This window comes from Talpa europaea (genome assembly GCF_964194135.1).
Source record: "Talpa europaea genome assembly, chromosome: 7".
Lineage (NCBI taxonomy): Eukaryota > Metazoa > Chordata > Mammalia > Eulipotyphla > Talpidae > Talpa > Talpa europaea.
In genome coordinates, this window is record NC_140074.1 from 54,514,483 (window position 1) to 54,524,822 (window position 10,340).

The following is a 10,340-nucleotide window of genomic DNA, read 5'->3' on the forward strand; positions in this document are numbered from 1 at the left end:
AAAATAGCCCAAACTCAAGAAATGTGTCTATTTCTCCTTAAATCCCTGAACACTCACACAGCTCTATCTCAACTACCAAAGCTGTCCAATTCCTGAACTCCAAAAACAACCTGCCTGTTTTCCACAAAGTTTTTGTACTTTTCCTATAACCACACCAAATCTATAGGCAGTGACTCCAATTCCAATAAAAGATCCAAATGCCCAAAAATAGATGACTGGATCAAGAAGATGTGGTACATATACACCATGGAATATTACTCAGCATTCAAAAAAGATAAACACATGCAATTTGCAGCAACATGGATGGCACTGGAAGGGATCATGCTCAGCGAAATAAGCCAGAAAGAAAAAGAAAAATACCGGATGGTCTCACTCATAGCAGGAATCTAGAAAACTTAAATAAGAGACCAGGAAAAAGAATAACTAAAGAAAGTAAAAATCAAAATCAACAAACAACTATGAGCCAGAGACACTCTATGGAGGGTGGGGGGCTGGGAAAGGAGAGTTAGGGGTCAAAATAATGGGATTGCAATTGTATGGGGAATATAAAAATAAAATCAAAATTTAAAAATAAATAAATAAATATTATGCATCATAAAAAAAAAAATCCTCCTCCACAGAATTCCTGAATTAACCTAAGCCAGATTTCCTAATGCACCAAGACCAGTATTCCTGCTTCTGTCTTGCATTGCCAGACAGAATGGCATGAGAGGAGACAGAATGATTCAGTCAGTTGGTCAAGTCCAGAAAAATCAGTGCACATCAACTCAGGAATCTAAGGAGCTTAGAGGAACTTAAGAACAAGAATAATCCAAATGGAAGTGTAAATTGGCTAGGATGGTTAAATCTCAAGAAAGACCTCACAGTCCTGGAACATCCCTCTCCTGCATGATCCAATAGTAACAAAACTTAGATACAGCACTGTGGTTAAGCAGGACCTTTGCCCAGAGAACAGCATACTCAACTGGACAAGGTCACTCAATTAATAATATTAGGGAATGATCCTGATGAAAGTATTCTTTAAAAGATCTGATGTGGCTTAATATTGAAAATCTGTACCATCTAAATATAGTCCTATGTATAGACAGACATCACTGTCAGAATGAAGAAACAAAATCCACTGATGAAATTAAGCAAGAAGAATCTTCACCAGTTTTTGTCATGTTCAGTCTCACAGTTCTGGCCAATTGCCTTGTCCTGAGGGATGAGGCTGATAATAGAAGAATTATATCCACTATCAGGTATTATATTCATGAGTTTGGTGAAAGGCCAACTTTTCTCACTTGAAAAATTGAATTTGCTGAATTAACAGCCATCAGCCTAGTTGGAAGAGTAGTACAGGAGAGTAATACCTATAAAAACAAATAATGACATAATAACAACTAATGACTCTATAAAATGTATAAAAGCAGATTTTCTTTTTTATTTCACTTCTCCCTGCTAATGAAACTACATCGCATGTATTGCTTCTTGTCAACCCTAGCATAAGTGAGCTTTGGACACATGTGGAAAGACTGACATTTATAAATAAATGTGAATGAGCTATAGCATCACTTGATAATTATATTCTGAAAACACTGAGCTTACACTATCATGCGCGAACCGTGACCCCCAAAGAAGATGCCTTAGGTAAACACACAATCTGAAGCTCTGTTTTCACATTTCCATGCTAAAAGTGCTGAGGTCAAACCCCTTTGATATTCTTGAAAAGAACAGAAATTACACATAAACAGGCTCACTACACATAAGTTTGATATGTGATAAAGATCACAAATCAATTCAAAAGAGAATTAATACACAACAAATAATGTTGTGACAAATTTGTATCTATATAGGTTGTTCCCATACCTTGACTATTGTAAATAATGCTACAGTGAACATAAAAATGAAGATCTCTCTTCAAACAGTTATTTTCTTTTAGATATATACCCAAAAATGAGATTGCTGGATAATAGAGTGGTTCTATTTTTAACTTTTTGAGGAACCTCCATACTGTTTTCCATAGTAACTGTACCAATTTATATTCCCACCAACACAGTGCAAGGATTCCTTTTCTCTACATCTTTACCAACATTTCTCTTGTGGCTTCTTGGTAATAGTCACCTTCTAAAAGGAATGAGCTTATATTTCTGTGTGGTTTTCATTTTTTACTTTTCTCTGATAGGGACGTCAAGTGTTTTTTTCATTAGCTGTTGGTCATATGTATGACTTTGGGGAAATGCCTATTCAGGTTCTTTACTGATCTTTTTAATAATTATTTGTGGTTTTTTGCTATTGAGTTGTATATTAATCCCTTATCAGATATATGATTTGCAAATATTTTCTCCCATTCCTTTTCAATTGCTGATTCTATAAGCACTAAAAGAGCAAAATCAAAATACAAAGGGAGAAAAATGCTTTCAGCAGATATGACTGACAAAGAGTCAATATATCAAGAGCATGTACTGACTTATAAGGAATACCCTAACATATCAATAAACAAACTACAGTGGCATAAATAATAATTCACAAATTAAACATAAATAGCTAACAAATACATGAAGTTAAAATATAAAACACTATTTCTGATCAAAAAATAAAAATTTGAATAAGATTATTTTTGCCTATCCAACTAGCAATAATTGGAAAAAAAATACTCAATTTTGTTTCACCCTTACTGGAGTTAGTAAAAAAGAAACAAAAGAAATGAGGCCTCCTGATCCTAAGGAAAAAATATGTAGGGATCTCTCTGGCAAAAGGAGAAATGCCATAGGCAATTACTTTCCCTCATATCTCAAGCAACATTACTGTCAGAGATGCTGGTTTATCCCAAACTACCACCCCAATTGTCTCCCCTCTGAGAGAAGTGCTTGGCTTATCTTTCAAATCCATAGTTACCAGGCTTTATCCTTGCTGTGTTATCCATACCCTTTGACCTTAACCCCTGATCTTGTATCTACCAGTGTTTTTTTTTTTTTTTCCTCAGTGGATTTCTGAAATTTATTTTATTTTTTTATTACAAATTTTATTTTTATATTCCCCATACAATTACGACCCCCTTATTTTGACCCCAATCCCTCCCCTCCCTGCCCCCCATTCCCCATAGAGTGTCTCTGGTTCATAGTTGTTTGTTGATTTTGATTTTTACTTTCTTATAGTTATCCTTTTTCCTGGTCTCTTGTTTAAGTTTTCTAGATTCCTGCTATGAGTGAGACCATCCGGTATTTTTCTTTTTCTTTCTGGCTTATTTTGCTGAGCATGATCCCTTCCAGCGCCATCCATGTTGCTGCAAATTGCATGTGTTTATCTTTTTTGAATGCTGAGTAATATTCCGTGGTGTATATGTACCACATCTTCCTGATCCAGTCATCTATTTTTGGGCATTTGGGCTGTTTCCAAAGCTTAGCTATTGTAAACAGTGCTGCTATAAACATAGGGGTGCAGGTACTCTTTGGAATTGATGTTTCTGTGTCCTTTGGGTAAATACCTAGGAGTGGAATTGCTGGATCATATGGAAGCTCTATGTTTAGTAGGTCCAGAAATCTCCACACAGCTCTTCATAGTGGTTGGACCAGTTTGCACTCCCACCAACAGTGCAGGAGAGTTCCTTTTTCTCCACAACCTCGCCAACATTTGTTGTTGCTAGTTTTTTTAATGTGTGATATTCTCACTGGTGTAAGATTCTACCAGTGTTTTAGATGGACTCCCTCACCTCTGCTGTCTCCTAAACGAGAGTCATTTTCCTAACATGATATATATGTTAAACCTCTAGTAGAATTCCCAGTCTTGGCTTCCCCTGACCAATTCAATGTGATTTTATTCAAATCTTAGAAGAATCACATGGTCATATAGATAGTATGGCATTATTTATACAACAGAAATAATAAAAGTAGCTAAAATTATTATATATTTTCTTTGATCTGGGTATCATGTTAAGTGATTTACATACACTATTCAACTGAATTCTCATAACTCTGTGAAATGGGTAGGTTTCAAATTTTTATTTTGCCTATGAGGAAGATGTTAAGTGACTTTTTAAAAAAGATTTATTTATTTATGCATAGAAGAACTGGGGTATAGGCCAGAGGTGGGGACCTCAGGCCATAGTGGTGCTAACACTGATATTTAACCCCTAGGCCACCTGGGAGGCCCCCTGATGTTAAGTGACTTGCCCCGTATCACGTAGCTGTTGATTCTACCCAAGTTGACCAAACTTCAACATACACTCTGCCACCTTCCCTAGCTTTTATTGTGTAGAACACATTTTGAAGACCATGATTTTATTTACAAAATAAATCCCTATTATAACAAACAATGTGATATAAAGTCCCACCATATTTATAGCATTTAGCTAGGGAAATCAAATATTTCCTGGAAAACAAGTCAGTACAGAAGTAAACAGCCTTATATTATGTTTTATAACCCATTATTTTCTATGAAAAGAAATAGAAATTTTCTAGGAATATGAATTGACAGACGCAAAAACAAAAACACCATCCACTGAAAGACCTCTGGCTGACAAGAGCAGCAGTCATATATAAAAACCAGGTATTATTATGCCAGAATGTTGAGTAGAATTTTTCCTATAGCCTGAAAGCTGGTGCTAGGGCCTATAGATGAAATCTACAGCACTCAATTTCCAAATCTCCAGAGACAGATGCCTTCCCTCAAGGCGGACTCGTAGTCACAACTAAACCTATGACTGACAGCCATCAACTCCACCCCCATATGTCTTCCTAGTCCATCTGAGAGTCTGGATAGAAACAGGAGAGTGATGGGAGTCCCCAGCCTTACGGAGAATACAGTGTCACAGTAAGGATTTTTTTTCTTTTCACTATCTTACCAAGCCAAGTTTGTTGGGTGGCGGGGGTGGGGGTGGGGGGGTCCTTCTTGCAAAGTTGACAGTAGTTACAAAAATGGGAGCCTTACTGTGCCATGAGTGAAGCAGAGTGGAGCCTGGTGAGAGAGTTCTAGGGAGGGCATGGCTGAAGCTGGGAGGTATGCACTTGAACACAGAGACCTGTACCCACTTGTCCCTGAAGGCAAGGAGCTTGCTGGAGTAGCCCTGTAGCTGTACGCTGAGAAAGTATAGAGTAGTAGTACCAGGAAGAAAAGGATATGTGGCAATTCTGCCCTAGTTTCATGACAGAAGAAAACCTCAGTGGTTTTCACTGGTCCACTGAAAGAATTACAGAACAGAGAAGAGACAAAAAGAACTACCCAGAGAGCCAGGACAAATGAGGTGACACCATGCCAGAGAGGGCTAGTGGTGTGGACCACAACAGGCCTGCACCTCTCTAAGGAAGTCTTCATTGACAGAGTGGATCAGGATTCCCTGCACAAGGAACCATCATACAGAGACTATTATATCAGCAGCAGCTGCCAAGTAGACAGAACCAGAGTGACCAGAGTAAGGCCATGGGCATCTTCCCACAGAGGCCAGTGAGCAAGTGTGTGAGAATGCTGTTACCTGCTCTATCCCAAAGCCCGTCAACCTGATCCTGGATGATCATGTACATATACAGAGAGAAGGGGAAGAGCCATCTCAGAAGCTTTATCTAGAAAGATAGGTATATAGGTATCAATCATCCATACATATATAATTATATATGTGTGTGTGTGTTTGTGTGTGTGTATTCATTTGTATGCTAATGCCCAAGATATAAATCACATTGTTCTAATCAGTTTGTGGCTACTAGACATATTCTAGTACAACTAATATTCTTTCACATTGGTATTAGTAAAGCAAAAGCAAAGATAAATTTCTTTCTTCAAAATAACTGTTTAGGGCCTCCCCGGTGGCGCAGAGGTTGAGCGCTGGGTTGCGAAGCTGCCCGCGGCCTATGCGGCGCCGGTTCGATCCCCTGCTGCTCCCCGGCCACCGGAGGAGGGTCCCACATGGTGCGCAGACCTCTCCTGCCACCCGCTGCTCCCCTCAGCAGTGTATTTCGGTCCTTCTGCCTGCTCTGCTCCCTGCTCTGGCTCTGGTGAATTCTCTCACCCTCCCACGCTTCTGACTGTACCCAGAGTATGTATAAACAAAACAAACAAACAAATAAATAAATAAATAAACATGCCTCTATTAAAAAAAAATTTAAAAATAAAACAAAATAACTGTTTAGAAAGCAATATTCTAGTAAAACTAGAATCTCTTGGAGTTGTACTAGAGAAGCAAAGATATAAGTTGCTTTCTACCAAATAAATTTTTGCAGATATACATATTCCACTACAACTAAGATTCTTTTCTTTGAGTTGTATTAAAAAGTCAAAGGTATAAGTTGCTTTCTCTAAAAATTCTCCGGACATACATATTCCAACAAAACTAAGACTTTTCTCTTACAGTTGTATTAGAATACCGAAGATATAAGTTGCATTATTTCAAATAAACAATAGACATGGGCCTCCCTGGTGGTGCAAGGGGTTAAGATGCAACCTATGAAGCAGCCGCTGCAACACAAGTTCGAGCCCCCGCTAGGGAGCTACCCACATGGTGCAGCAGACCTCTCATATCTTGCCCGCTGCTCCCCTCAGCAGTGTATTTCAGTAGGTCTGCCTGTTCTGTTCCCCACTCTATCTCTGGTGAATCCTCTCACCCCCTGCCCCCGCACCTCTGGCTTGTACCCCAGCTCTTGTATGCATAAATAAATAAATCTTTAAAAAAATAAATAAATATAATAGACATACCAGTACAACTAAGAATCTTTGTGTAGGCTGGTGAGGGAGTGGGGGATAGGTGGGGGAAGGTCCCTCGAGCAATGAGTTAGGGTTTAAACTGGATGATACTGGATTTTAAAACTGTACTAGACTGAGCTTTACTCACCAAAAATGAACAGGATGCTTCAATACCTACTAAAATGCCATTAAAGGAAAGGAAGATTCTACAGAGTTTAACTGTAAGGAGTGACCAGAAAAAAGTTAACATATCCCAAGTTATCAATAGATAGATTACATTATACTACACTATACTAGAAGAACTTTATCAGAATCTTACCCGAAATAATCCATTTTAGAGGCTAATATGTAAGGATGATGAAGGTGTGCTCTAGTTTTCTAATTTTCTTGTTTAAAAAAAATCACTTAATACAATTTTCTTCTCATGACATTCTATCACTAGAAACTAGGACACCACAAGTTACAAACCAAATCAAAGTTATAAAAAGATGTAAATCCCACTTATGCACATCAGATAAACCTGTGATGGGACCTATAGTCCCTATGAGTTATGAATACTACAAAAAGCTGTGACCCTGTGTTTCCACCGGACCAGCCATCCAGCTCTGCCGTACAGATGAGTCATGAGGAACCTGGCCAACCGTACTTGACATCCTCAAACCACCTCCTGGGGAGCTGGCCATTTGCTTTCCTCACACCCTTATTCTTTTCATTTTTTTCCCTCCCTCATATGTCTATCCAGAAGTCGTCCTTGTTTGAATTAGTATAACATGAATCTCCCTCCTGCTGCCCTGTGGCAGGACAAGAACACGTTTAAAATAGACTGTAACGAGAGTGACTCTACTACATGGTTCCCACTTAAAAAATATTTTTCTTTCTTCCACCAGAAAATGGTCCAGATTCTCCACAGTCTCCAGTCTCAGCTTGGTATCATAATTGCCATAAATAAATTTCTTACGCATTAAAACCAGTTTTGCCCTTTTCCCAGGAGGCTTTTGTAAAGCTCAACATAAATTCAGCTATCTCATATGATGCAATTGTGATTTAGGAAAAGCCAAGACCATCATCAATACACAGTTCCATCCTCCCACACCAACAGCCCAATCTAACTGCCGCCAAGTCCCCAAACCCTGAAAACTCCCACCCACAAGCTGCCAAACCCTCTGGTTGCCCTATCACTGGCAGATGCTCCGATGCTCTGTCAGTAAAAGGTTTGTGAGAAACTGAAAAGTGTACAAAATCAAACAGAATGTAAAGACATTTTTACTGAATTCAGTCCTTCGGGATTCTGGAATACTTAATGCTTAACAATTAAGAGAGATTTGGGGAGCCATAGTCCTGTGTTCTTCTTTCGGCCAGTTTCAAAAAGGTTACTATCTGCCTACCCCAAGCAGGGTCAGATGGCAGTGTGCAAAGATTTTGAACTTGCCCCATGAAAAACATCGCAAACTTACAACTGTAATTACAAAATATTTCAGTCACAGGAGTCTTGTATATGCCATCATTATTTCCACATGGAAGAATATGACAAACACTCATAAGCGGAGCAAAGTTGTTTTGCTCAGGAGAAGTCATATGCCACCGTCATTTACATGCCCTGCACTGAACTGTGTCCGAGGACGTTGACTTAGTGACAGAGTGAACTGAAATGTAACCACAGTCAGGTTATTCCTAAAGAGCTCACTAACGTCTTTCACCAAATTGTGTCATTTTGTTTCATTTTGAAAGACAGTCCCCAAACTCTGAGCTCTGGGTCTTTCATAGGGGAAGGCTGAGGGACAGCTTTTAAGACAGTTGTACCAGACAGCTCAGAAAGGACAACTAAAGTCCAGGTTTCCTGATCTGCCTTTCTATTCTCTGTTTCTCTTCCCCAGTGTTAACAAACCCGCTGTTCCCACATATACTTTCCCCACCCAAGTTTCATCTCTATGGTACCATCCATGTAATCCAAATCCCCAAAACCGCTTGAGTAGAAATTCTCTTTTCCTGATTCTTAACACAGTCTCTCCTGACCTATCACTGTCCTTCTGGCTAAGGCCTTGCCCACCAAGCCTTGAGCTTCTTGACCTTCCCAGTCACTATCTCCTGCCTCAGATTTCACTCAACCCAGTCCCAAAACTATCTTCTCTGATTCCTAAATCCCAGGCCTTCCTCCATTAAAGACCCTGAAATATCATGATTGCAATACAAGACTGCAGCATTCTGTCAGTTTTCTGTTGCATCAGTGCTCCATTGTGATGTAACAAATTACTACAAAACCAGGGTCTGTAAACAGCACACATCTATTACCTTGCAGTTCTGTAGGTCAGAAATCCAACATAAGTCTCCCTGGACTAAAGTCAAGGAGTGTTTCCTCCTGAGAACTTTGAATTCTTTCAGTTGCATCGGCCAGCTTTTGGCCCCTTTCTCCATCTTCAAGACATCCTCATTTCTCTAACCCTGCTTCTCCGTTACATCTATTTCTTTCACTCTGTTCTCCTAGCTCCCTCTTCTACTTCTAAGAACCCTTGGGATCAAAAAAATAAATAAATAAATAACCAAGGATAACTTTCCTATTTTAAGGTCAGCAGATTAGTAATCTGAAGTCCATCTGCAACCTTAATTCCCCTTTGCCACGTAACCTAATATGTTTACAGATTCTGAGGATGAGGACATGGACATCTTTGAGGGGGCATTAATCATTCCTTTTCCCTTCAGCCCATTGGCTTCATCCCTTGACACTCTTCACCCTGATCTAGAGAAGAATGGATTCTGACAAAATACCCAAATGACCATTGGGCAAGCCACACCCCATGTGCCCTAGCTGTCATCTAAGGATTGTCTCCTTAAAGGTGTAAGAGGAAGATTCATCAGACCTCTTCACAACCCTCTGTCTACACAGACTTAGGGAGGGCTGAACCTCCAAATAGAAAAAGGAGATACCCAGCATGGAATCTAAAGATCCAAAAAGACCAGCATACCTAGTGCTGTTGATAGGTCGGCCTTGGTACTGATCAAACACAACATAAATACAGAGGCCACTGAGTAAAGGGTTGAACCTTCAACAGGAAATTCTTTGGAAATAGACTTCACAGTCAAAATTATAAATAGCCATTGCGTTATCAGCTACTACATTTTGCTTTAGGGAAAAATCCCCAACTCAGACAGTTGAAGGAAACGCTATGGAATCAGCCCTAGTGTGACCTGTTAACCATTTTTGTTAAAACTGGCATTTTTTAAGTTTTTTAATAATTAAAAAATTATAGGAAGTTGCAAAGATAGAACTGTGAGGTCCCAGGTCCTATTGGTTGTGTCTTACGTAACAATCGGAAAATATCAAAACCAGGAAATTGATATTTGCACATTGTGTATGCTTAATTCTAGCCATAAGACTTACATTTTGAAAAACAGACTGGACAGGGCCTCCCCTGGTAGCGCAGCAGTTGAGCGCTCGGCTGCGAAGTTGCCTGCAGCCTCTGCAGTGCCGGTTTGAACCCCGGCCACCGGCAAGGGTCCCACATGGCGTGCAGACCTTTCCTGCCATGCCCACTGCTCCCCTCAGCAGTGCATTTCGTCAGTCTGCCTGTTCTGTTCCCCACTCTGGCTCTGGTGAATCCTCTCACCCTCCCACGCTTCTGACTGTACCCAGTGCTTGTGTAAATAAATAAATAAATCTTAAAAAAAAAAAAGAAAAACAGACTGGACAAATG